General features: G+C 36.9%; 1 pseudogene; it reads left to right on the forward strand.

The window, feature by feature from the left end:
• The first annotated feature begins 384 nt into the window (after window positions 1-384).
• LOC115283365 lies at window positions 385-3,369 on the forward strand (annotated as a pseudogene).
• The last annotated feature ends 1,884 nt before the right edge of the window (window positions 3,370-5,253 follow it).

The raw sequence follows: 5,253 nt of genomic DNA on the forward strand, positions 1-5,253 counted from the left end.
CTTATCTGGGTTGCTAGCCAAGAGCACTGTGCATTGCAGCATCTACAGGGTAGAATATAAGCATTTGCATTTCTAAATTAGGGAGAAAATACAAATTAAATTAAGTTGAATTTCTGCTTCTCACACTAGAGAGGTCTGGTTTGGCCAGGTATTCTAAGCCAAAAGGGAGGTAAGTGACTAACAATGATACACTTTTCTTAGACACACTTGGAAGGTTCAGATAAATTTAAACGTTGATTCATCTATGGGAAATGAATTAGAGTGAAGAGGGAAAAGAAAAAGTAGGGTGATATTGCAATCAGTTGTGCAATGGTGTTTACAAATGTTGGCCTGGATTTAGAGCTTTCGGGAACAAAGTTAAATTATACCAAGCCAGTGCCCTGAATGGCTTGGTGCAGTGAGGCACTCGTCGAGTTCCAGAATGATGCTTCCAAAGCAGTCATGGCTTTTCCTTCCGAACTAGGTCAGCGGTGTTTATATATTAAGTTTGTGTCTTCATGGATATTAAACATCCTAAAGGAATATTTGATTTCTCTCTACATGTCATAGTCAAGGAAGTAATAAATTTGAGAGTCTGAATTATCCAGACTATTGTCTTACTTTTCTGAATTTAATAGAATACAGTCAGGTACATTTTTACAGCTTTATCTCTAATGCAATTAAAAGTAGTGATTTGAAATCTGCAAATAATGAGCATCTACTATACTTTGTGCTTTATATTAATTATCTCATATAATCCTCACTATGTCTCAATGAGATAAGTTTTTTTTCCTATTATAATTCTTATTTTACAAATGAGGAATCTGAGAGTTTAATTTGTTCACAGTCAGTATGCTAGTAAGTGGATGATTGGGATAATTTAAATTCTGACCTGTCCTACTTCAAAGTATTTTAAAACATACGTTGTAATACACTGCTACTGGGACACTGATCAGCCACTTTTTTAAATAAAAAATATATTACAATGGAACAAGGCAGTGTAGAAAGTATTAAGACAGTAACACAGGTAGTAACAGTTTTTGAAACTCTTCTCTCAGATTTGTATGTATGTGTGCAGCATGCGTATAATGATCTAAAATAGAAATGCATTGCTGTATTACAGTAAAAAAGAAGTTTAAAAAATACTGCAGTCTACATTCTCAAATCAAAATAATCTGTGGTAATTATAATATGCAAAATAGAAACTCCTTAAATAAAGTACCATATCTGGAAGATCTGATTGGTAACTTCCTCAGCCCTACAGTCTGTGTGGGCTGCTTTACATTTTCTCCTTCACTAGATATAGAAGTAGATATCTCTCAGATGATTCTCTGGACTCTGTAGTTCAGATCCTGACCAACTATTGTGTGGCACTTTAGTGTACACAAGATCTCACTTGATGCCAAGTAACGCTGTGAGTTAGAGCTTATACAAATATTAGAAATATTATACAAATATTAGAGAATGCAGAATTTAAATATCTTTCCCAAAGTCACCCAAATAGTACAAGACAGAAATAGGAATGAATTATAGACCCTGTGATGTCATGGCCTCTTCTGTCACTTCCATTAGGGGGCATATGGCAGGTGTTCCATGTATACACATTTTTCAGGCCCAGAGCAGTAAAAAGAATGCTTACGATGTGTGTGAGACTTTAGTGCATCACTAGTGCTGATAAGACATGATGGCTTTTCATACTAGTAATAAATATATGTCCTTTTTGCTATGTCAACACCGAAAAAATAAATCAATGCAATCATTTAATTTAAAATGTATTAAGTAATAGAATTCTAGAGTCTCAAAATTACCAGTTTTTCAGAGAATGAAGAATCCTTTGATGATCTTGACCTTAGTGGGAGTAGAAAGGGGGGGGCAATGAAATTGGATTTATTGTAAATAAGATAGTAACTGACAAATAAGGAAAGTTAATTCAGCATCAATATATGATAATGAAGAGCTTTAATAGTTTATTGCTGTTTATAAATAGTCTCTCCATCTCAGCTATATGAAAGATGACTTGTAAATGTAAGAATAATTTGATTTGGATGTTCATTTAATTGATTCATCCAAATCCACACACAGGGAATTCAGTTGTCTTGTAACTATATATCTATTTACTAATCTAGTCAATTTGAGTAGAGACCACTTGAAAGACAATACAACAGAGCATCTCTAGAAATATTGTGATGCATTGTTTAATGCTAAATATGTTGTAGGCACATATGTAAAAATAATCTAAATGTATATTTTACAGCATGTATCTGTTTAACTGACCAAAATATAATTACATATACAAACAAGAAATAAATATGAAAAAATATAGCCACCATGTTTAGGAAACTATAATTGAGATAGGCAAAAAATAATGTAATGAGCTATAACTCACAAATCCACAAGAGCTTTTGACATGGTTTCTAAGAGTACTGATGTAGCATTTAGATACTACCAGCTTTGTTTCTATTTCTAGGAGCTAGTAACCAGGAGATGGAATGCTACAGGGTTATTGTTGGTAAAAGACCAGGTATTTCAGATGTCTGTACTCACTAGCAGGGCATGTGTTTTAATGAAGATAAAGAATTGAGAAATTAGACTCTTCTCTGAGAAAACACCAAGTGTCAGGTGACCCTGGTGCCATGGGAGGCCAACTGAGTTTCAGCAGAGGCCTCAGCAGTGGCATCTGAGACCTGGTCCAGCTGTGGTCTGGACCAAGGTTCCCCGAGGCAAGGTTTGAGACAAAGAGTGGATCCCTATCTCCATGCTGGGCCATCAGGTCAAGGACATGAAGATCAAGTCCCCTGGAGGAGATCTATCTTTTCTCCCCACAGATCAGGGACTCAGATCATTGACTTTTTCCTGGGAGCATCCCTCAAAAATGAGGTTTTGAAGATTATGTCCGTGCAAAAGCAGACCCATGCTGTCCAGCAGACCAGGTTCAAGGCATGTGTTGCCATCAGAGATTGCAAGGGACAGGTTGGTCTGGGTGTTAAGTGCTCTAAGAAGGTAGCCACTGCCATCCATGGAGCCGTCATCCTGGCCAAGCTTCCCATCATCCCCATGTGGTGAGGCTAATGGGGGAACAAGGTTGTGGTAAGCCCCACACTGTCCCATGCAAGAAGATCGGCCACTGTGGCTCTGAGCTGGTGCATCTTGTTGCTGCCCCCAGAGGCACTACCCGAGAAGCTACTGATGATTGCCGGAAATGATACCTGCTGAACCTCAGTCAGAAGCTTCATTGCCACTGGGAGTAACTGTACCAAGGCCACTTTTGATGCCATTTCCAAGACCTACAGTTATCTCACCCCCTACCTCTAGAAAGAGACCAAGTCTCCCATTGAGGAATTCACTAACCATCTTGTAAGTCCCCCAACTCCAGCTGTGGCCACCACATAGTTTTATATGAGAAGAATAAAGTGAATCAAAGCCTGCTTTAAAAAAAGTTGGGAAATTATGACTCTGTGTTATATATATAATCATGTCATAGTTATAATCATTTATCTATCACCAAGCATCTCATAATGCAGCTGTAATGTAAGAGAAGACAACTGGATTTAGAGTCAGAAGACTACATTGAAATAAAAGGCTAAGATTTACTAGCTGAGTAACCTTGAAAATTAATTAGGCTTCAGTTTCTTCCACTGAAAATTGTAGATGGTAATTCTTTTTTCATAGAATGTTGTAATGGTAATTTGAGGTTGAATAATATAAAATTGCTGATACTCGATCACTTTTATCTACAAAAATGATAATTTTGTTTGGATCAACCTAATAGTAAGAGCTACACATTTACTGAATCTTCTGTCTTATAGGCACTTTGCTGTGTTCAACATGTTACAGAAGATTACAATAGTAACTTCAATTTTTTTTACCCCTCCCTGTATTTGTGCCCTTTGCAATAATCCATTTTTAGTGTCCTCCCATCACTAGTAGGTGGATCTACCCTGTCCCTTGAGTCTGGTCTCAACAACTTGACTTATTTTTGTAATGGAATGTTAGCATGGGCGAGTGAATGCAGAAGTTTGAAGTGAACTTTAGCAGTGGGGCTTGCCCTTTCTTGCCATGTGAATATGTCCAGGATAGACCGCTAGAGAATAAGACACATCTAGACAGAGTTAAGGACATCCAGTCATTCCAGCCTAGGCCATCCTCGATTGACTGACATCCAGCCCACTCCCACACCTGTTCAGGAGACCAGACATGATTAGTATAGCCAACCTCTAGCTAACCTCTAGCTGTAAACTTTTAGTTGTAAACCCCAGAAATGTACCTATTATTGTGGCAATAACTAACAGATACAAATGATTCATTTCATTCACACAACTAATCTATAGGCACTATTATCATCCTCAGTGGACAAACGAAGACACTGTGACCCAGAGAAAAATTAAGTTAACTGCCCTGGCTCATATGAACAGACAGTAAATAACAGAGGAAATGTTTGAAATTAGGGAGCCTGGCTTCAGAGGCCATATTCCAACCAGTACACTGAACAGCATTGTTCTTGTAAAGATGAAATGAGATTATTTTTTTGAAACTGCTTTGTCAATGTTAAAGCACACTAAAAATATGTCATTATTATGAAGCTGCAACTTCATTTCAAAGATGCTGTAAAATTTCAACTAAGTTTTTTCTTTGTCTCATAAAAAAAGAAACCTCAGGCAAGCACGAGATGATTTAAAATGCACTGTTCTTTGATATGCCAGTAACATAGGGAAAACTGATAAATGGTGAAATTTAGCATGCCACCTTCCTTCCGAATCGGTGATAGACCGCTGCTATTTGCTAGGCAACTACCAAGTAAACAGAAAAATAAAGCTATGGTTTTCTTGGCAAGTGTCATTAAAAATAGATTAAGTTTACAGTAAGTGTAATCTGTAGCATAGATCATACAGACAAAAAACCTGAAGGGGAAAGAAGGCATTAATAAGAGATTTCTTAATTTTATGAAGCGTTACACACATCAGACCACTGAACCAAAATAACCTAGGGAAATAGCAGTGAAAAAGGCATTTATTTCTCAGCTTCGCGGAGGCAGGCAAATATAAGTGGTGCAAAACAAGAAGCTGATTATTCCTGGAACTTGGAATAAACATAAAAAAAAGTCTGGAGATGCTAGTAGGCATTAAATTTATGAGGTGTGACTTTATTTACATGGAATATTCTCCAAGGGCATGAATTTTTAAAATTCCATTTGATATTTCATTTTTATATATGTCAACCTCCCAAATTATTATTTTCTTCAAAAAATACAACTAGAATATTACACTGGGTTAAATG

Source organism: Suricata suricatta, chromosome X, assembly GCF_006229205.1.
Source record: "Suricata suricatta isolate VVHF042 chromosome X, meerkat_22Aug2017_6uvM2_HiC, whole genome shotgun sequence".
Lineage (NCBI taxonomy): Eukaryota > Metazoa > Chordata > Mammalia > Carnivora > Herpestidae > Suricata > Suricata suricatta.